This window comes from Drosophila miranda, assembly GCF_003369915.1.
Source record: "Drosophila miranda strain MSH22 chromosome Y unlocalized genomic scaffold, D.miranda_PacBio2.1 Contig_Y2_pilon, whole genome shotgun sequence".
Lineage (NCBI taxonomy): Eukaryota > Metazoa > Arthropoda > Insecta > Diptera > Drosophilidae > Drosophila > Drosophila miranda.
The window spans coordinates 22407101-22430627 of NW_022881614.1; the positions used below are offsets into that span (position 1 = coordinate 22407101).

At 42.6% G+C, this 23527-nt stretch overlaps 1 long non-coding RNA gene and 1 pseudogene across 1 annotated transcript; one reads left to right on the plus strand and one right to left on the minus strand.

Moving 5' to 3' along the window:
• Window positions 1-20227, minus strand: part of LOC117193885 — a 46010-nt pseudogene extending 25783 nt beyond the window's left edge.
• A 231-nt stretch (window positions 20228-20458) lies between these two features.
• On the plus strand, window positions 20459-22443 carry LOC117193579. Its single transcript, XR_004474628.1, has 2 exons — window positions 20459-20882; window positions 20950-22443. It is a non-coding gene; the product is annotated as an uncharacterized LOC117193579 (long non-coding RNA).
• The last annotated feature ends 1084 nt before the right edge of the window (window positions 22444-23527 follow it).

Genomic DNA, 23527 nt, shown 5'->3' on the forward strand with positions numbered 1-23527 from the left:
CGGTGCAGAAGCGTATGGTGCCGGTCTCCACAAATTATGCAATTGTGGGCGCTTTGGCATGCTCGTATCTGGTGGCCCCTTGCAAAGCAGTTCAAACCGCCGGAAGTCGGCACTTGAACGGCCATTGCGGCGTGTGAGGGACAGTCGGGGGCTCGAGCTGATCGTTCAGTTCGGCCAGGCATTGCGCGTAGACCGCGTAGCAGTCATCGTACATCTCTTGGACATAAGCTACACCCTATGGATCCTCTTCCGCCATCGTCACCGAACAGGCCGCGAACTCCGCGTCCACCTTTGCCCACAGGCTTCGGAGTTGTTCTCGATGGACTTGGGAGAGCGAGCGGGTTGGTGTGCTAGCATCTGGAGCGCTGAGCTTCTGGTCGAAGCGGGTCAGTCTGCTTTCAGACAAGGCAAACTTAGACTGTGCGGAACTGGCGGCCATACTGCTAGGAGCCGTGCGAGGGACTCCCGAGGGGAGCAACAAATCCTCGAAGGCATGTGGTGCGTGAACCCTGGACGTGGTCGGACCTCGCTCAGCTGGGGCCGGACGGGAAGATGTGGGCGTAGTGGCTGAGCCGTTGGAGCTGGGTGGATGGGTCAAACTCAGCGAACTCACCCGCTTAAACTTCTTGCGAGATTTCTTCTCAACAGTGGGCATGTTTGCTGATGGATCTGCGATAACGCGTAGTGGAGTCGCAAAGGTAGGTGAGCGGAAATGGCTACGTGGAAGTTCAGAACTACGAACCGTGGGATATGTGGTTTTGGTGGAATTTATTGCGAGTATTTAAATTATGGAAATAGTACTCCGTGGCCGGAATATATAGATATAAATACTACGATTGAACTACGGTTGAAAACAATATACTCTCGAAATGAAGGGTAGCGCGTCACTTGGCGTTCCGTTACGGTCAAGCGCGGCACCGAAAAATATTCTCCCAACAACTACAACGCAGGCAAACGGTGGAGAAGCGAAAGCGAAAAGAAAAACGAAAAGAATGCACCGCTGCTGCTGCTTGTATGTGTGTATGTATGGCTGTAAGTGCTATGTACCGCGGCTTGGGTTGAAGAGATGTCAAACAACGGGTAAAACGGTGGATAACCGTTTTATATACAATATGTATATTATATAGATGTGCAAGAATATGCTAATTTAAAATGCGTACGTATAGATATGTAAGATAAATACATACATATGTATGTGCAGTATGTATGGATCGTTATTTTGTTGGTAGTATAATTAGTTAAATAAGGAGGCGCAGTGATTTGTTATTTTATTTCCTTATAAAACCGACAAACTATTGAACGTTGAGCATGCACGGAATAAACCACAAAAATAATTTCAAGAATATGCCAGCCGCTTGGATTGCGTTGCGATGTGTACATACAAATTAAATAACTGCGGTAGCGGATTGTGTTTTTAAAAAGTTTTTATTTTACTTCTAACTTCACTGATATAGATTTAAGTAGAGGGTCACAAAGGATTCCGGGCAAAGGGTTTGCGCGATCTTAATTTTTAGCTCGACTTTGCGGTGTCGCTTCTGGATCAAGACTGACTTGAACTTTCTGATCTTTGCATCGTTGATCCCTTTCGGGAATAGTTTTTCTATAAACATTTCAATTGATTTCGCCATCCCGAGTATTGGATTTCGTCATCCAAAGAGAGAACTGTAAAATGCTTAAAGTCCAGGATCTGCAGAAAGCCGGGAGTGAGATTGTTTATGAGAAGCCGGGTGTGGGCAAACATTGGTTTTCCATTTAGGCGAGTGTCAAAGATTGGGATTGCGGCGGGAGCCCTTGAGATTGTACATCTTAGAAATCAATTAGGCGGAGGCCCAAGATTGAAATTGTTTTCGTTTTGGAAAGCCAAAGATTGTTTACAACTCGTATAAGAGCTCAATAGAATTGGGTACGTTAACTCCCCCCATTCTTAAATGTTTCGTCCCGATACATTTTGAAGTTCTGATAGAGCTCTAATTTCTTCTGACAGTATTTGAATGTTGCTTTCCACTATTTCTTCTGACGGTATTCTTATTGATTTAATAAGTACAAATTTGGTTAATTTATAGCCGAAGTAAAATAACATTATCAATATCAAAATGATTAAGAATAATGTTGTTAATGGTAAGGCCGTATTACCTAATGTTATAAGGGGATTTAAAATATTAACATTATCAAAAGAAAATTGCTTATCATTCGATTGTATATAATCAACTAATTCAAATCGCTATATCTATGATGCGATATATATCTTAGAATTTTACCCTTATCATTTATGTGGGTTATATTATTTATTACAATTGTGTTGTTGAATATAAGGAGATACGATCCTAACAAAGTAGTATTGTTTACGATATTTTTGCCTGAAACTAATATGGCACCATCCTGAATGATGTCTATTTCTTTGTTTTTTTCCCTTTTTTTAGTGCAGTTGGCTTTAAAGCCATTAAGTAAATTGGTGAAACAGGTCTTCTTTAAATTTATTTGTGCGTAATTGTTAAAAGTTTCACTTTTAAAATTATTCATTAAATAGTATTTCTCCTTACATTCACAAACTTTTTCACTTATAACTAACATTCCATCATTTTGTGAGATGGCTCTTGCAAGGTAAAACTTGCAAATATCTTTAATTTGAGGATATTTTATGTAAATGATTATTAAATCAGCATTTCGAATTATTTTAACCGTTGCAATGTCCAGCAGATCAGACAGTTCAACAGGATGTTTTTCATGCTTATTGTTCGGAGCAGAACCCAGCCGATTAGCTGCTTGCCAAATAGCACCTAATTCTTGGCCCTCAGCCGCTTATTTTGTTTGTTACTTATGTCTATGTCACTCATTTGTTTGTTAAAGCTCTGCGCTTGCTTGCCCTGCTAAACGCTCTCTGCCAGCTCGCTCTTCGCTATCTCCGCTTTGCGTCTGCCTACCGACGTCGGGCGAGCGAAGCTGCGCTTAGCGATCGGAGCGGCAATGTAAAGGGCAGGCAAGCCACACTTGCAATTTGGATGTCACGCATTAAAGAACATATCGTAATTTTATTTCTGCGCCGAGTTTTATTTAATTCGAAATAATTAGTCGGCCGATTGGGGATAAAAAACATTATCTCCACATAAAATTTGGTGACCCCGACGTGATCGAAGAGTTGCAGTGTCAATTAATAATCATTCGCGATCGACATTCGTTAGCCCTAGCAAATTTTCGGCGGTTAAGCACAATTCGGTGCTAAAACACACTTACATACACCTACATACACGCATTGCTGGCTATTAATTTCTCTGTCGCGACAATTCGGTCAGTGCAGTGCGGTAGGCAGTGCAGCGAACTCACTAATACACACAAGCGGAGTAGAAAGCGGAATCGGACAGCTCGCACAGCCGCACAGCTAAAGGCATTAGCTGTAATCCCTTTGCTTTCGGTTCCCACGTTTATACGTATACAGGGTGTCTTTTTCGGTCGTGCTGAGTGACTCTTTTAAAACCTCAACATGGCAGCACCTGAGCCTACCAATGTCGCGAACGCAGCAATGCCGAGTGATGTAGATTTCTACAAGCACAAGGCCGAGTCCATCGCGCGCCAACTAAAGGCCATGGATCGCTTTCTTACCAAGGAAGAGCTTGCCGAGTTAGATGAGGCAGAACTTCAAGCTCGCTTAGAGCAAATCGAGCGAATGAATGCGGATTTCGATGCCGCTCAAACGAGCCTTGAAAGGCTGGATTTCCTGCAGTTAGCCCATGATGCCCGGCTGGACTTTTCGAATGTTTATGTCAAGGTTAGGTCCAGGCTGTCGCGGGAGTTGATGGCTGCTCGCACGGTAAATGTTGCCAATTCAACGGCTCGGCATACTCTCGAGGGGAATTCGTCGTTGTTCGCCTATAATAGTACAGGCCGTTCTCGAATGCCCGAGTTGCAGCTTCCGCGATTCAGTGGGAGCTACATGGATTGGCCAGAATTCCACGCGATGTTTTCGACAATGGTGCACAAAGACCATCGTATACCAATCATCGAAAAATTCCAATATCTTCGTGGATGTCTAGATGGTGCTGCGCTGGATACGATTCGTTCCTTGGAACTTTCTGAGGAGAATTACGACAAGGCGTTGAATTTACTAATGTTGCGATTCGATAATAAACTGTTACATTTTCAGGCACACGTCAAGGCTATTTTCGGGCTGCAAGGGGTGGAGAAGGGCTCGGCTATCGGTTTGCGCGCGCTCAGCGATAAAATCAATTCGCACTTGCGTGCACTTCAGACCTTGGCGACCCCGCAGGAGATTTCCGATGGGTTGCTGATCTTCATCATAGGCACGAAATTGGACCACAAGACCAAGGAGAAATGGGAAGAGAACTTGCCGACGTCAGGATTGCCTCGGTGGTCAAGCATGGCCTCATTCTTGGAAGCAAGATGTCGGATGCTGGAAAATTTGGGATCGGCTATGGTAACAATTCCTAGCCAGCAGGTGGGAGAAAGTAAACCTAGCACCCTAATCACCTCCATTAACGATCATAATAGCTCAACATGCAAGTATTGCAAATCCTCCGATCACTACATATCCCGATGCCAGGCATTTATAGATCTCCCTGTTTTTTCTCGATACAAGGAGGTGAAGAAGCGCCATTTATGTCTAAACTGCCTCAACAAAGGCCATTCATTGCAACGCTGCAAGTCAGGGGCATGTAGAAATTGCCAAGCCAAGCATCACACACTGCTCCACATGCAGTCGGGCGCTGACGCTGAGTTGCCGTCGCCGAGCACGGAATCGACCCAGCATGATCCTGCAAGTGCCCTAGTAGCAAGCAAATATATTAGCCCTCCCCCCTCGAGTCAAAAATCTCTGCCTAGCCAAAACGTGCTGCTAGCTACTGCAATCGTATATGTCAGGGGCCGTTTTGGATCGCTTATTCCATGTCGTGCCATTTTAGATTCCGCTTCTCAGGTTAACTTTATAACATCGAGACTCGCCAATCAGCTGCAGTTAGATCCTCACCCGTCTCACGTTAAAATCGCCGGTATTGGAGAGTCAATTCTACCATCCAGCAAGGCTGTGGACATCGTCCTGCAATCTCAAGACGAAAGCTATCGCGGTTTCCTCTCTGCAATTATCACTGCCTCAATCACAGGAATGCAGCCTAACTTCGGCCTAGACGCAAAGGATTGGCCAATGCCAAATAACCTAAAACTAGCTGATCCTAATTTCGCCAAGCCCCAGCGTGTCGATCTGTTGATAGGTGCTGGTTTGTTTTTCGAATTAATGTGCGTTGGACAGATTCGACTGTCAGACCAATTGCCAACATTGCAGAAGACGAAACTTGGCTGGATAGTGTCAGGAAGTATTAAAAACTCTGAGAAAGCCCGTGCGGCGCTAGCAGCCGTTGAAGATCCCCCTGTCATCTCCGCTTGCGAGACTAATTTGTGCGATATTGTAAGGCGGTTTTGGGAAGTCGATGGAGATTATTCGCCCTCATCAATTTCGGAGGAAGATGTTCATTGCGAACAGCATTTCGTCACAAACTGCATTCGCCTAGAGTCCGGAGCTTACTCCGTGCGTTTGCCAACCAAATTCAGTCTAGAGGAATTAGGAGAATCGTATCAGCAGGCGCTACGTAGATTTCTCAATTTGGAGAGGAAGCTAGCAAAAAATGCACAGCTTAAGGAAAAATATATGGAGTTTCTTCAGGAGTATCGTGATTTAGGACACATGTCGCCAGCTTCGCGGCAGTCAGACCTCCCGCAGTACTTCTTGCCTCACCATTGCGTCCACAAGCAGGATAGTACAACCACCAAATTACGCGTAGTGTTCGATGGATCTGCCAAAACAGCGTCTGGAGTATCACTGAATGATGCGCTTATGGCTGGACCCACCATCCAACCTAAAATTCTGATAACTCTGCTTCGTTTCCGCTTTTTTAAAGTCGCCTTGTGTGGCGATATCTGCAAAATGTACCGCTGTGTACGCGTTTCCCATCCCGATACGCACGTGCAGTGCATCCTATGGCGCAATGACCCGAAGGAGGAGATTCAGGTGTTCAAGTTGGAGACTGTTACTTACGGAACCAAACCTGCCGCTTTCTTAGCAATTCGTGCTATGCATCAATTGGCAAATGATGAAGAGTTGCGTTTTCCGCTTGGCGCTGATGTTGTTCGAAGAGATTTCTATGTCGATGATCTCATATCTGGAGGGGACAGCATTGATTCTGTCATCAAAATTCGTCAGCAGGTAAAGGAGCTACTTTCGAAAGGATGTTTTCCCATACGTAAATGGTGTTCCAATGAACCCGCTGCTTTGGAAGGCGTATCGGAGGCGGATCGCGAAAAGTTCCTTACCTTTCATGACGGGACTGAAGTAACCAAGGCGCTTGGTCTAGTTTGGGATCCCACCACGGACAATCTTCTGTTTAGCTTCGCTCACGTCGGAACCGCTGCAGGCCCAATATCGAAGCGTTCGGTCCTGTCTACACTAGCTAGGTTCTACGATCCTCTAGGGCTCATCTCTCCCATCATCACAAAAGCTAAAATATTTATGCAGTCGCTATGGAACGAAAGCCTAAAATTGAATTGGGACGAAAGCCTGCCCCAGGATCTACATACGACTTGGATTGAGCTGACTTCGCAGTTGTCGATGGTTAAAAACTTTAAGTTTCCACGTTACGTGCTTCGGCAGCAAGCCAGATTAGAAATGCACGCGTTTTGTGATGCGAGCCAAGCAGCATATGGCGCCTGTGTATACATGCGTTCGGAAGCTCTTGGCATTGTGCAAAGTCATCTCTTATGCTCTAAATCCAGAGTCGCGCCCTTGAAAAGTATGACTATCCCCAAGCTTGAGCTGTCCGCTGCCCTCGTATTAGCCGAACTAGTGTCCACCATAGTTAAGGGATTATCAGCTCCATGCCAAATACATTGCTGGTCGGATTCGTCCATAGCCCTTGCCTGGATTCGAGAATCACCATTGAATTTTAATATATTTGTTTCTAATCGAGTTCAGCGGATTCAGGAGCTCACCGCTGGAATGACTTGGCATCACGTGCCCACAAAGTTGAATCCTGCCGACATCATATCACGTGGAGCCACGCCCGCTGAACTAATGGATAGCAGCCTTTGGATCTCTGGACCACCATTCTTGCGTCTTGAGAGCTCAGAGTGGCCTGCAGGCTTGCAATTGCCGACCGATGTACCAGAACGTCGTCATGCAGCATTGGTTGTTTCAAACGAAAGGGATGTATCGTACGATTGCAAATTTCAAAACTCATTCGGATCCATGCAGCGCGTCTTTGCTTACATATATCGATTCTACATTCTCAAGGACAAAGGCATAGCGCGGTCGAAGGGTCAACTTACCGTAATCGACATCAAAAATGGTACGCATTTGCTCATAAGGGCAATACAGCAGCAACAATTTTCGGAAGAGATAAGGGCCCTCGCCAGCAAACAGGCCCTACCCCCAAAAAGCACGATGGCCTCACTGAATCCATTTCTGGATAGCTTTGGATTGCTGCGTGTTGGAGGCCGCCTCCAAAATGCCGAATTGGACTACGACGCGAAGCACCCGATCCTGCTTCCTAAGGGACATCCTGTCACTGTCTCTATTATTATCTTCTTTCACGAAAGGTTTCTCCACGCAGGAGCTCAAGGATTGCTCGGACTGCTTCGGCAAAAATTCTGGCCTATTGGCGGACGCAAATATGTTGCGGGAATCATTCGCAAATGTGTTAGATGCTTTCGTTTGAAGCCAGTGCTGAGGGAACATATCATGGGAAACTTGCCTGCGGATCGCGTAAGGACTAATCCAGCATTCCACACAACGGGCGTTGATTTTTGCGGACCCTTTTATCACAAGTCGGAAGTCAGAAGCAGGCCTCCTATCAAATGTTACATCGCTGTCTTCGTATGCTTTAGTACCAAAGCAACTCATTTGGAAGTCGTTCGGGATCTATCTACAGAATCCTTTCTGGCAGCATTAAGGCGTTTTATAAGTCTACGTCCCAAACCTCGAATCATCTGGTCAGACAACGCTACAAATTTTGTAGGAGCAAAAAATGAGCTTTTGGAGCTTCGGCAAATGTTCCTCAGCGATCCTCATACGTCGGCTGTGTCACATCTCTGCGTTTCTAGTGGAATCGACTGGAAATTCATCCCCCCTCGCTCACCTCATTTTGGGGGTTTGTGGGAGGCGGCTGTTAAAGCAGCTAAATATCATTTTCATCGCATCGTCGGGACCTACATTTTTACTCTTGATGAAATTCAGACCTTGGCTTGTGAAATCTCTGCTTTGTTAAATTCCCGTCCGCTTTATGCAATTACAGAAAGTCCCGATGATCTAGATGTGCTCACGCCAAACCACTTTCTCAATGGAGCCCCGAAAGCTGCATTCGACGAGCCAGATGTGGCGCATCTCCGGGTCAACCTACTTAGTCGATGGCAGCGGCTGTGTCAAATGAAGCAGGCGTTTTGGAGAAAATGGAGCACGGCGTATCTTTCGATTCTTCAGGAGCGGAGCAAGTGGCGGTCATCGTCTCCAAACATCAAGCTAGGAGCGCTCGTCATGATCAAGGAGGAAACGCTGCCACCATTAAGGTGGCCGCTTGGCCACATGGAGAGCGGCATCCCAGGAAAAGATGGAACCATCAGAGTAGCCGTCATCCGCACTCAAAAAGGCCTTTTCAAGAGGGCCGTTGGAAAAATAGCGGTTCTGCCCCTTCAGGATGGATCTGTTGAAAGCCTTTGCCTTCCAACGGGGGGTGAATGTTCGGAGCAGAACCCAGCCGATTAGCTGCTTGCCAAATAGCACCTAATTCTTGGCCCTCAGCCGCTTATTTTGTTTGTTACTTATGTCTATGTCACTCATTTGTTTGTTAAAGCTCTGCGCTTGCTTGCCCTGCTAAACGCTCTCTGCCAGCTCGCTCTTCGCTATCTCCGCTTTGCGTCTGCCTACCGACGTCGGCCGAGCGAAGCTGCGCTTAGCGATCGGAGCAGCAATATGAAGGGCAGGCAAGCCACACTTGCAATTTGGATGTCACGCATTAAAGAACATATCGTAATTTTATTTCTGCGCCGAGTTTTATTTAATTCGAAATAATTAGTCGGCCGATTGGGGATAAAAAACATTATCTCCACACTTATAAATGTCCTCTATTTCGTTTTTATCTATAATTTTTGTATTGAAAATGTTTACTTTTAAGAGGGTTATGGTATCAACTAAATTTAGTAGGTCAAAAGTTATTAATTTTAAACGATGCTTTCTCAGTATCGTTTCTTCATTGAAGATGACATTTTTTAATGAATTTGATAGCAATTCAATTTCTTTGAAAAATTTGGAATTTATTACAAATTGTTTATTATTATTTTCAGTTAATTCATTTACTTTATTTTGTATTTTCAAAAAGTCGTCATGAAAATATTTAATATTTGATGTTATCTTTATGTATAATTCTGTTTCTATTGTTGATTATAATTTTATTCGGTCGATTTTCCTTAACTACCTGCTTTTTGTATCGGGATTGAAGTTTATTTCTTTCCCCGAATTTCTTTTCATAAACTACTTCTCCTATTTTATAATCTTTTTCTCCTCTATCTTTGTTATGTAGCTTAAGCATTTTGGTCTGAGCTTCCTTAAGTAATATTGGATTATGCTTGTGTTCTATTTTGTTATACAATATGTCATATGGCATTTGATTGGTCGTTGAATGTATCGTCAGGTTATATTTCAGTGCCGCCCTTATTATTATTTCTGAATAATCTGTTAGATTTAGTTCATCCTTGATGCACCGCGCTATTTCTGTTAGTGTCTGGGATCAGCATAATAAATAGTTAAGTTACTTCTTTGTATGAATGATCTAAATTGTGCTGAAGTAAAGCTTGGTTCGTTGTCAGTCATTAAAGAGGTTGCTAACGGAAAGTGTTGCAAAATTTCCATTACCTTATTTTCAATGTTTAATTTACTTTGAATTTCCTTGACCACCAAGTATTTGGAATAAGAATCTATACAAGTTATGAATGTTAGGTTTTGGGCATAGTATATGTCTAAGTGTAATTGATCTCCTTCTTTTGCTGGAATGGGAGCTTCCCCAATTGGAATTTTTACAGGGTGTCTGTGATATTTGTTTTTGTTACAGATCTCACAATTTTTTATATATTCTTTTAATTTTTTGTGCAGGTTTGGCCAATAATACAGCTTAGTTATTTGTTTGTAATTTTCGTCTAGTCCTCTATGGGCTCTGCAATGTGTTTCTTCTATAATTATAGCTTTATCTTCTGAATTTACTACATCTTGGAGGAACTTTCTCGTGAAGAGAAATTTATTTATGAAGTTTTCCTTTAGCTTATTTTGGATAAGGTATAAATCTTCTAAGGTGCAGTGTATTCCTGTGGTTAAGTGAGGCTGAATAAATTCTTTTAAAATGATTAGCAGATTGTCTACCGTATCAAATTCAATAATATGTCGGGTATTTTCATAAACTCTTACTAACTCATGAACTGTGAATCTCCCTTGCGCTAATAGTAGCTGCTGTTTAAATTGGTTTAGAGGCTTGCTAGTCTCTTGAATGACGTTTTCAAAACTACTCTCTGCTGAATGCTGAGTATTTATGTCTGATTCTGAATCTGTCTGGTCGACATCACTATCTGTCATATGATTTATTTTAATCCGAGATAAAGCGTCCGCTACTACGTTAGTTGAGCCTGGCTTATAAATGATTTTTGGTGTGAAACTTTCTATGAAGTAATACCAACGTTTCATTTCAACATTTGGATTTTTTTGCGACATTGCAAAGGACAAAGGTTGGTGATCTGTATGTATTTCAATTCCACTCACTCCGTATAAATAATTTCGCAAATTTGTTAATGCCCATACAATAGCTAATAATTCCTTTTTATTAGTAGCATATAATTGCTCGGTTTTACTTAAAGTTTTAGAAATAAATGTTATGGGATTCCCATCTTGCGACAAAACTGCACCTATTGCTATGTCCGATGCATCTGTGGTTAATGTGAATTTTTTATTGTAATCTGGCTGTACTAATTCAATATGTGCTATTAAACTGTCCTTTAAATTATTAAATGCTCCCATTGCTGGTTCATCCAGCTGTATTAATGTTTTCTTGGATGCCCTTCGTGAAACTTTCCCATTTACTCCACTCAGATATTTTGTTAATGGTTTGGCAATTGTAGCATAATTTCGGAAAAATTTTCTGTAATACCCTGTTAGTCCTAAGAAGCTACGTAGCTCTCTGATATTTTTATGAATTGGATAGTTTTGTATTGTGGAGATTTTGTCTGGATCTGTTTTAATGATATTTTGGGAAACAATGTATCCCAGAAATTTGGTTTCCAATTGAAAGAATTTAGACTTTTCTAGGGAAATTTTCATGTTAGCGTTTTGCAATATCTGTATTATATGAATTAGATCTTTATAATGTTGTTCTATAGTTTTTGAAAATATTATTATATCGTCCATATAGACGTGACAAGTTTTCCCAACTTGTTCTCTAAGTATATCGTCCATTGCCCTTTGGAAAATTCTGGGAGCGTTCGTCAATCCCACAGGCATTCTTATTTCATATTCATATTTGCCGTTATTTATGGAAAAAGATGTTTTTTCAATATCTGATTCCCTCATTAAAATCTGATAGAAACCTGACTCTAAATCAATGGCCGAGAAATACTTTGCCTTACCTAAATTGGCAAGGATTACTGAAGGATCTTGCATAGGGTATCTATCCGGTATGGTGTTTTCATTAAGTTTCTTAAAGTCTATTACTAATCTATGTTTAGGAGTTCCGTCCTCATTTACTCCCTTCTTTGGTACTACTATTACCGGTGAATTATATGGGCTTTTACTAGGTCTGATTATACCTTCATCTAACATTTTACTTATTTCGTTATTAACGAAATCGTTAACCGAATAAGCGTATGGATACTGCTTGCCATATACCGATCTATCATGTTCAGTGTTAATCTCTCCTTTTATATCCGTTCTGAACGGTAACTGTAAATTTATATTGGCATGGTCTTCTTCGATGATAGATACCATTTTCTCTCTGAGATTTTCTAAATTGTCCTCTTTGTAGGTTATTGTGTTATACAATTTCATTTTTTTCAATTCAGAATTTGCATAATTTTGAATGTCGGATATTTCTACGACGGCGCGTTCAGGATTTTTGCATCCCAAACTTTTAAATTGTTCATTGTCGGATAATTCAACGACGGCGTGTTCAGGATTCCCAAACTATTCGAACTTTTAGTGTCGGATAATTCTACGACGGCGTGCTCAGGATATTTTAATCCCAAACTATTAAAACTTTGGATGTTGGATAATTCAACGACGGCGGGGTCAGGATATTTGAATACCAAACTATTGACGGATAATTCTTCGTCGGCGTGCTCAGGATTTTTCGATCCCAAGCTATATAAACTTCCTTCTACCTATTTTTTTATTATATATTCCTTCAACGGAAGGATGGTTTTTCCTTCTATAAAGGTTAATTTGTTTAAAGAAAGGACCTCGTCATATATTAGTTTCTCCTCATTGTCTTTATAACTTAAAGTCCCCTTTCCTGTCTCAATAACAGCTCCGATTTTCTTTATTAGGTTAAATCCTATTAGTAAATCTGCCTCCATTCCATCTATTTCATAAAACACTTGTTTTGTGTTGAAAATAGTTATATTATGGAAATATTTAATTATTGAAAACCCATTCACTGTAGCAACTTTCTTATAAATTGATAATTCTTTTTTATTTTCGTAAATTCCCTTTTTTATATAACAGGAAGTTGCTCCCGTATCTATCAAAACTTTTAATTCTCTGTTTATTTTTTTATCTACTCTTTTTAAGTAGGGCAGACCTACTTCGGGGGCTGATCTAAAAAATGGTCCTCCTCAATGTTATTTATCCGCATTGCTTTATAGTGTGGACGTTGACATGCAATGACTGCATCTTTCAAGAGGCGATGCAGTTACTGCACCGTCAAGTGACCCGTGTGACACCAGCAGAAGGCTGTTACGCGCGGATCCCAGGCAAAACGCAGCCCTCCTCCCGCCCAACCGACCGAGGGGCGCTGCCGCATGACGCGCGGTGCGTAGCCGAACCAAACGCGAACATGCAAGAAAGATAGCTATTAGACTAACATTCGAGGAAAATTAGTACTAAACTTACTAAGAAACTAAGCATTCAATCAAAGTACAAATACCACTACAGTTACTAATTAATAGAAAGGTGTGTAAGGATTAATAATTTAATAAGAGGAAGAGAATTAGTGGTGGATATAATATGGTAGAGGGAATTATAATCCGAGCATAAGACCCTAAACGGTTCATGCAAGGAATAATTCGATCTACAAAGTGGAAGGAACAACGGTATAAAATTTCTAGTCAGTCTAATAGGAATCGTGAAGTTTATGCGGCTCAACAGATCAGGGCTGTCTATGTCACCCCTGATCAAGTTGTGCATAAATATCACACCAAGCATTTTTCTACGGTTAACTAAGGATGGGAGGTTTACTAATAGTAGTCTACTAGAGTAAGATGGGAGTCTTACACCCGCATCCCAGTTAAGGCCCCGCAGAGCAAAGAGTAAAAAGTTTTTCTGTACTGATTCTATACGGTCCTGGTGTACTTTGTACTGAGGGCACCATACACAGGAGCCGTATTCTAAGATCGGACGAACAAGCGAGGTATAGAGAGTCTTTGTTATATAGGGGTCGTCAAATTCCTTTCACCACCTCTTTATAAACCCAAGCACGCTCATGGCCTTATTTACCATGGTAGAAATGTGTTCGGAAAACTTTAACTTGGGGTCTAACATAACACCCAGATCATCCACCAGGGTAATTCTCTCAAGAGAACCACCAAATAGGGTGTAAGGAGCCAACAAAGGGCTAGAACGATGAAATGTCATAACTTTGCATTTCGAGGCATTAAGGTGTAACAAGTTTGCACAACACCATGACTGAAAGTTATTGAGATCGGATTGCAAGCGAGAATGAAATGAAATGTCCTTGTACTGCACACAGAGTTTAACATCATCCGCATACATAAGTACTCGAGAGTATGTTAATACTGAAGGTAAGTCATTAATAAAGAGTGTGAAGAGTAAGGGGCCTAGATGGCTGCCTTGTGGTACTCCCGAAGAAACCTTTACTGGGAAAGAGAGGGAGTTTTTGAAGAGGACTCTTTGAGACCTAGAACAAAGATAGCTAGAAATCCATCTCAGGAGGTTGGGCGGAAACCCTAAAAGGTCAAGTTTATGCGCTAAAAGGGAATGGTTTACAGAGTCGAATGCTTTACTAAAGTCGGTGTAAATAACATCCGTCTGTAAGTTACCTTGAAAGCCTTTAATAATGAAAGAGGTAAACTCTAACAAGTTCGTGGTGGTTGATCGCCGCCTTATAAATCCATGCTGAGTTGGAGATATAAGTGACTTGCAGAGATGTTGCAAGTGCGGAGTTAAAACCCTCTCAAACATTTTAGGAATAGCGGATAACTTTGCTATACCTCTATAATTTTTTGAATCAGACTTGCTACCTTTTTTATGGAGAGGAATTATAAACGATTCCTTCCAGATCGGGGGGAAGCAAGAAGAATCAATGGATAGGGTGAATAGTTTAAGCAAAGGTCCACACAGAGCCTCGGCGCAGTACCTGAGTACACAACCTGGAACCCCGTCTGGACCCGGTGAAAACACCGGCTTAACTAGTCGAAGATCATGAAGTAGGGAACATTCATTTAACAAGGGACTGAAAATGCCGTTCGACCTCGGTAAACCGTATGGGTACGGATGACCAGAGTAGCTTTCCTCAGAATAGGTGGTTTGGAAGAATTGGGCAAAAAGATCGGCAATTGCCTGATCATTGTTTGCCGACGTATTACAAAATGATAGCGAGGATGGGTGTGCGTACGTTCTACGCTTACTGTTTACGAAGCTGTAAAACTGTTTAGGGTCCTGAGAAAAACGTATCCTGCATCGAGATAAGTAGTTCTTATAGCATTGAGCATTAAGAACTGAAAAGTTTGACCGAGCTAATACATAGCGAGAGTGAGAAGTAGGAGAACCCACTTCTTGAAATTTTTTATAAAGTCTTGATTTTAAGTTTTTTAGACTGGATAACTCTTTGGTAAACCAAGGGGGTTTTCCAGATCTAGTCGGACAAGAAAGCGGGACACAAGAATCGAAAAATGTGCCAAGAGCATTGTAAAAAATGTTTGTGCCTTTTATGATATCAGTGCACAAGTACAAAGCGGACCAATCAAAATCCCTAATGAGGTTATTAAGCTTCGCAAACTCGGCTTTACGAAAGCAGCGGACACGTTCGGGCAGCCTACTCGACCGATCCAATACAGTTGGTCCTATATCTAGCGACACCTCGAAAGTAGGGTGGTAGGCGTCTTCAGGTATAGTGAGCGGAAGGGCTCGGGTTAACAACACTATGGTCGGATCCGATACAAAGCACAGATCAAGCAATCGACCCAAGGAATTATTCACATGGTTGACTTGAGACAGGGATAGGTCAAGCAAGCCGTCAACAAAGTTATGTCGTGACATGGGCACTAGGATACTAGACTCGTTTACCGAAGACCAAACAGTTCCTGGCAAGTTGAAGTCACCAAGAACTATCATACGATCTTTATCAGATAGCGAGGAAGAAACAGCGGTTAAAGCGGACAAGTGCTGCTCATAAATTGAAATATCCGAAGAAGGTGGGATATACGAGCAAGTAATGAATATAGCGAAAGCGGGAAGAATCAGTTTTACACACAGGAATTCCAGTTCCTGTTGAACTTGGACTGTGAAGTGTTCCGACGTGAAGTAAGAGTCCACTGCAATTAGAACCCCCCCTGCCCGTCGAGACGAACGGTCCTTTCTAAAAGTTGTGTACCGACCTGCCAAAACCTCGGAACTAAGAATGTCCGGCTTTAACCAGGTTTCAGTAAACACAATAACGTGGGAAGCAAATGCAACACTATCCCGGAAAAGAATGCTGAGCTTACTACGCAAGCCTCTTACATTCTGATAGGTTACTAAAAGAGAAGTTAGTTTTTTGGAAAGGTGGAAGTAAGACGGGAAGTTGAGGAAGAGGAAGTTGAGGTTGAGGTTGAGGGTGGCACACTGGAAAGGTTTGGAAGGGATATGGGGGGCCTATTCTTCTTCTTAGCCTTAAACTCCTTCACCACCAAATGCTCCGGCCAAAATTTGGCGGAGCAAATGGTGTCAAATTGAGTTGGGGAGATGCTTATCTTAAACGAGGCTATCTCCCTGGCATAAGAGAAGTTAAATTTCTCCACCTTTAAACCCACGGCTTTTATTTTGCTTTGAATAAAAGCAATTACATCATTAGATGTGAGGTCAGGGGCCAGCCGTGAAACAAAAACTTGTCGTTTTGGTGGGACTCCCACCAGTGGTTTAGTCACCACAGGCCTAGTACCTGTGGTGGCAATATCCGGAGGTCCGGAACGTCTATTTACTGGTGGGATCGGTATAGACGGGACAACTAGCGAACTTGCGGACACCACGGACACGGACGCTGCAGACGGACTTGGCTGCACATTCTCCGAGGCGATGCATTCGGCTACCGAATCTGCGTCGCCAGCAGCTGTCGTTGCCCTTGGAGTGGCAAACGAGATCAACTGCTGCACACTTGGAGTGGTCGGAGTCAGTTTTTCGGCGGCGCACGGCTGAGTGACGGTTGGCAATTGCAGATCCCGCGGAGTGACCTTTTTGCGCCTCGGAGACTCATTCAGCAGTTTTAAACCGCTAAACTGAGCCTCCATGGCTAGGAGCCGATCGTATTGGTTTTTAAAACCAACGGTCAGCTCCTTAAAGCCACTCCGCGTCTGCCTCATGAAAGCCACCATGTCTTTCTCCACCGCACGGCATGCCTCGCAACTGTAATGCAAGCCATTACGTTTGGCTATAGCATCACTCACGAGGCCAGAAAATCCAGCGCATTTTGCGTGCACTACGCTGTCGCAGAGCCAGCAGGGGACATTCGGCTGATCGTGGGTGATCTGCTTCTTACAGATTTTTTTGGCGAAGACCACAGCGTATTCCATTTTATTTTATTATTTATTTATATATATACTATTATTTGCAAAACAAATTAGCCGGTTGTTCCGACATTTCGTTTGGCTTACGTTCCTGCGCCTGATTTTCGTTAGACTGATTATTCGGTACTACGTTTGCCCTAAAATGCTGAGCTTGGTTATAATTGTTATTATTTCTCCTATAATAACCGTTAGTATTCTCCCGATAATTTCTATTATTATTATTTCCCCTGAATTGATTGCTGTTCTGTCGGTTCTTGATTTGTATCAATTCGTCTACATCCATTGGTTCTGGGGCCTGATTTTGTTGTCTATTACCCAAGAAATAGGGTTGTCCCCATGACATGTTATTCCTCTGAAGATCCCTTTTTTGGTCGAATGGTGAACTATTAGTCCTTGGTTGTCGTTGGTTGAATCTTAATGTATTGTAGTTATTATTCCCTGAATTTCTGGGGCCACTGAATTGGTAGGCAAATTAGGCTCGAATGTTATTTGATTGCAATTCCTGTACCTTTGCCAAGGTATGAAAATAGGATTTCTGCAATGCCGCCGTTTAGGCCAGTGACAAAAATGCGTAAGGCATTGTCTCTAATTTTCTTATTTGATTCTTTCGTGATTTCACTGTCCTTTCCGTGAGTCATTATTGTCTTATTTATTAACAAGGTAATTTTCTTGTTAACCTCGTTATAGAAATCTATTATTGAAAGGTTCCCTTGTCGGAGAACGATTAACTCCTGTTCTATTATGTAAATTGGTCTCTTGTCACTGTAAACAAAGTCAAGTCGTGAAAGTATGGCATCAAAATTTAAAACTGTCCCGTGGTTGGTCAGTGCGTCATGTGCTGGTCCTGTTATTTTGTTTCTCAAAATTGTTAAGGCAATATAATATTGCTTACTTCCTTTCTTATATAACTTCACTGCAGTTTCTGCAGCTTCCCTCCATCCTACGTATTGGTTTAATCCACCATTGAAAATTGGTAGGGATTCTATTACCTTTAATGTGGTGTCATCTTTTATTGTCTCGTCTATTGCTTCTGCCTGATAATCTGATACCTGATCGGATATAGTTTCTATTTGTTGTTTTAAATTTACAATTTGCTCCTGTACTTGTGAAATTTGAAGTGCTATCAATTGTTTGACCAGATCTGCAGTGAGATCGGTCCTTGTTTGTGAGTTAATCATTTTTAGTTTTTCAAAATCTAAAGTTAGTTGATCCACCTTAAATTTTTCTTATATGTTTGTTTTTATAATCTAATATAACCTAATTGAACTTATATATTTATTAATACAACTTTTGCTCACGGACTATCCGGTAGGGGTCGTCCTTCTTAGTTTGGCTGACAGATCTTCGAACGGGTCTTCCTTCTTGATTTGGCTGACAGGTCTTCGAACGGGTCTTCCTTCTTAAATTTCTTTGTTTAACTGGGTCTTCTGGGGGTCTTCCTTCTTTGGTTTAGCTGATAGTTTCACTTTCTTTGTGTTTTGGTTTGGTTGGTTTTGTTTAAAAACTTTGGTTTTTTTGCTTTTTTTGTATTTTTGAATTGTCTTGATTAGCTTTTGTATTTATTTGTATTTTGTATTGTATTTGTATTTGTATTTGTATTGTATATTGTATTTATTTTTGCACACCCTAAGCTCCGGTTTGTTTCCTTTTTATCTCACTTTTTTTATCTTATATCTCACAGTCACTCCGCGTTTTTATATCTGAAGGATTTATTCCATTAATTAATTGTCCTTCGGGTTTCGGCACGACGCAACACTTTTATTATTCGGTGCTTTTTATACAACGTCGCCCCACGTTGGGCGCCAATTAAATAACTGCGGTAGCGGATTGTGTTTTTAAAAAGTTTTTATTTTACTTCTAACTTCACTGATATAGATTTAAGTAGAGGGTCACAAAGGATTCCGGGCAAAGGGTTTGCGCGATCTTAATTTTTAGCTCGACTTTGCGGTGTCGCTTCTGGATCAAGACTGACTTGAACTTTCTGATCTTTGCATCGTTGATCCCTTTCGGGAATAGTTTTTCTATAAACATTTCAATTGATTTCGCCATCCCGAGTATTGGATTTCGTCATCCAAAGAGAGAACTGTAAAATGCCTAAAGTGCAGGATCTGCAGAAAGCCGGGAGTGAGATTGTTTATGAGAAGCCGGGTGTGGGCAAACATTGGTTTTCCATTTAGGCGAGTGTCAAAGAATGGGATTGCGGCGGGAGCCCTTGAGATTGTACATCTTAGAAATCAATTAGGCGGAGGCCCAAGATTGAAATTGTTTTCGTTTTGGAAAGCCAAAGATTGTTTACAACTCGTATAAGAGCTCAATAGAATTGGGTACGTTAACTTACATGTATGTATGGATGTTAGCAACGAAAGCTCAGCTGGTAGCTGGAGAGGTAAGAATATTATTTACACTGGATCGGAAGCTGAACGCAGGAGTTAGCTCGGATCAAATTAAACCTTTGGAGAAGTAGGAAGCCACAAACGTTGGCAGAACGAAGTATGGTTTAATTTGGCGCTAGAGCGAGAAATAAATACATATGTGTGTACATATGTACATATTCCACGGGAACTCGGACTGGGATGGAAAACTCGCACAAAATCACTGCACTGTTGTTAGGCACAATCGAAGAGTACTTATCTTGAACTTGGAGCGATCCGCCGATGCTGGCTGGGGTGAGCTTCTCCTTATGGGGAATGCGAAGATCCGGCTCGAAGGACCAATGTTTGTAGAGGGGCGGATCGAAGCTCAACTCTCCCACAACGCAATTGATGTAGCCGTCATAAGAAATGAAAACCGTTATGTTTCGTGGAATATATATAATTATGTGTGTGTATTTGGTTGGACGGTCGCGCGGTAGATCGGTCGTCTGAAGCGGGGGTGAAATCGTAACTGCTTCACTCTATGCCTTATGTTGCTTCTCTGCCGTGAGCGCCGTGTGGATCGTGGATTGTGGATCCGAGCGCCACTCCGAGCGCGCGAGAGCGAGTTGGGACCGGGGCGCACGGAGTTGGCACAGTGCGCGGAAATTGTTTACGGCTGGCCTGAACACTACTACAATTAATTTAGGATAGATATCTCAAATAAGAGCATAATGATCCCTTCTTTGGAGAAAGAATTACGATTTAATAAGTACGAAACCATCGCATAATATTATAAACTTAAAATCCTTCTGAATGGAATGTTTGTAAGCATTCTTCCTCACAACCATTTCCCTTAATCCAAGCCATTCCTTGCTCGTCCTACAAATTTTATTTATTTTACTGAACCAAAGATATGATCACGATCACCAGCATAGCATTTCCCGTAGAAATCGCATTATTGATTAGGCACATGCCTCAAATACAAAATGGCTTATTAAAATTAATTTCTTCCATTCTAAAGATATATGTATGTGTTGTAGAAAGCGCAAACATCCCGACATACATATGTATGTATGTAGGGGGCATGAATCGCCTTTGTACGTGTTGGAAGGTGCCTGCCGATCAGCTGCCTGGGCAGCTGACCGCAAGATTGACAATTATCGAAATCAGCCGAGGTCAGGGTTGCTCCAATTTGGCAACCTAGAGGGCGTAACCTCCCCATGCAAGAGTGCATGCAAATGTCAAGTGGCCAGAGCAGGTTTCCGGCTTCGATCTTTTCCTGTGCGATAATCAAGCCGACGAGTCGTGTTTTTTCCAATCAGTGAAAAGTTTTACATCCGCGCCTAATTCCACTAAATATAGTCGAAAGTGTGTACAGTGCCGGAAGGGTTATAAGTGTGGCCGTTTTCTGCGGGAGCAACCTCTTCTGTGGGCGTTCTAACCCCGAGAACCGCCAGAGGCTGGATTAATCTGTGTACATCCACGGATACCGCCGCCACTGCGGTAAGATAAATGTCGATCCCCGTTCTCCGGGCGAATATCTAATAGAGGTAACTCGTATTTTCCGCAGCAAAAGATTTCCTGCGGAAATTGTGGACCAGCTCCTCGGGAAGACGCCGCCTTACGCGCCCCAGCCTAGCGCGACACGTGCTAAGGCGCCGTAAGGCACCCCACGTTTGCGGCACCAAAAAGTGACCAGCAAAGTGGAGTACTTCGACCCGCCTGGAAATCGCAGGCGTCAGCATACTGGTTCATCGTTTTTCCCGGATCCGCCGAGAGGCTCCGTAGATTCCACGTGCCGCATCAACAAGCCGAGACCGCGTCCACTGCTCGTGGGCTGATATTCTCGTTCCGTCGGCCGCTCCCCGTCCCCAACCGGCGCCCATGTCGCCCGGCGAGGAGTTTGTGCTGGCAAAACCAGGCGCATTCGAGCCCTGCAACGTTTAATGTTCTAAAGACTTGCAAAGAAAATACGATCTACCGTTCCCGCTTCAACAGACCCCTGTATTAATAGAGTTTCGTCGACGTAGAATCCAGATCTCGGTCCGTGTTTCAAAAATGGCGCAGTAAAGCCGGTGTTGAAGAAAGACACGGCCCGAGAGCAGCCCAGCAGAATTAAAATTAATAAATACGCTCTTCGGACCCTGATTTCAGTCCCGCCTATCCTCTCCTTGGCAGGCAGTCCGATGCGATTCGCCCAACCCAGTTAAAAAGTAATTGAGCTGCAGGCCATCCGGTCGAATTCGCCAGAGACTCGAACCAATGAACGAGACTCTAGAATCGCTCCTTTGAGCAAACAAATGAAGCTCCTAAAATTTAGCTTAAATATCAGTTAGGCCATTCCGTCGAATCCGACAGAGACTCGAACCCATGAATAAGACTCTAGAATCGTTCCTTTGAACAAACAAATGAAGTTCCTAAGATCTAGCTTTAAATACTAGTTGTACCCGTTCTAATTAAGAATTTATATGAAATATTGGAAAGAATTTAGAGGAAATTGTAAGAAATCTAAAAAGCACCCGAAACAAAACAGAAATTGATTGGATTTAGATCTAACCCCGCCTGAGGGAAATCAAAGGTCTCGAAAGCACTAATGTAAACGAAAGAAAAAGGATAACGTTCTATTTCAGCAGTTGCCGGAAGATCGATCTTTCGCCGATGGAGAAACGTAATTGCGTGAGTAAAATCCTGCGACTTTCGTTTGGTTCTAGCGGGCGCGCCCAATCCTAAGCTCTCGAAAAGTAAATAAGAAACGAATTTACGATGAAATCGCTAATGCATAGCAGCAATCTTACACTTTCCTCACTATATCCTATATTGCCAGTTGTATACAAGCAACCGAATTGAAAGAAAATTTGAATGAATTTGTGCCAGGAATACCCTGCTAACCTTAAGATACACCTTAAGTATTAACCCCACCTCATATCACTTTATATACGCCTCAGAATCTCTCATATACATATACTCGCTGTAGATCTCTAGAATTAGAAAAATATGCCATCGCTGAATATATTAGTTTTGATCGTTTATCGAACAAATATATAATGGAATTTAGATAAAGATACAAAAGGATGAACTCTGTGCCGGCGTGCGTGTAACCGCGATCTAGCTAAAGGGGCCATCTGAAACTTCCGGTTTCTAGGAAGATGGTCATAGGTTGGGCGGGCAAAATAAGCTACCACACTGACATCCGTGGGATAGCAACCGATATCTCCTCCTCTTTCCCTCACTCTTCACTCTCTTTCTACTTTCCCTCTCTCTCTCTCTCCCTCATCTTCTCCTTCCTTCTCTTCTGCACTCTCCCCTATTCTTTACGGAGCGTTTCTTTTATCTTTTCGTCGATCTACCGGTAGTTCTAGCACCGTATAGTCGCAGCACGCTCAATTCTTAGGAAAATAAATCGTTAAAATTATCGCGTGATAGTGTTGCTAAATGGAGACGATCTGTACGCGCAAGAACCACCACCCCAAAGCCGACGAGCTAGAGCCGGAACATTTAAAGCGTGCCCCGCCTTTGCAGATCGCCCCTCCTGTCCGTCTAGCGTAGACGAGCGTTACACGTTACAGTTATAATAATATTATAACTAAAAAGATAATTTTATTAAATGATTAAAGAAATTTTCATAAGTGGCGCCCAACGTGGGGCCCGACAGGGTAGATTCAAATACTCGGTTGGACCCGTGGATGATTAGATAGAAATTTTCTTTTCCGCGTTTACAAAAGTTTCCTTTTCCGTTAAAGTGCTTTCGCTATCCCTTGCGGACTAGTCATCTGAAGTGGAAACCAGATAAAGGAGCAGAGTTATTCCTTTCTGACCCCAGATGACAGTCAGCAAGAAGAGGCTCAATTAACTAGAAGCGACGTAGGCTAAATCCTTCAGTGGAATTGCAGAGCGAGAATGACGAATGTCGACCGCCTGACCCTGCGGGAAATACCGCGTTAGTGTTCACACCATCCTATTAAGTAAAAGTTTTCTTCGACTCCAGCGCATTGGAACATAGATATTCTGCTTTCGAGCGTTACTCTATCCACGAAGGAGAGAAGAGATTTATTCCAGAATTACTGACGGTGGTCTCAGAGTTAGCTGTCGGAAGCTGGAAAACAGATAGATCAGGTTTTATTATCGGTTACTGTCCGCTGCCGGCGGCG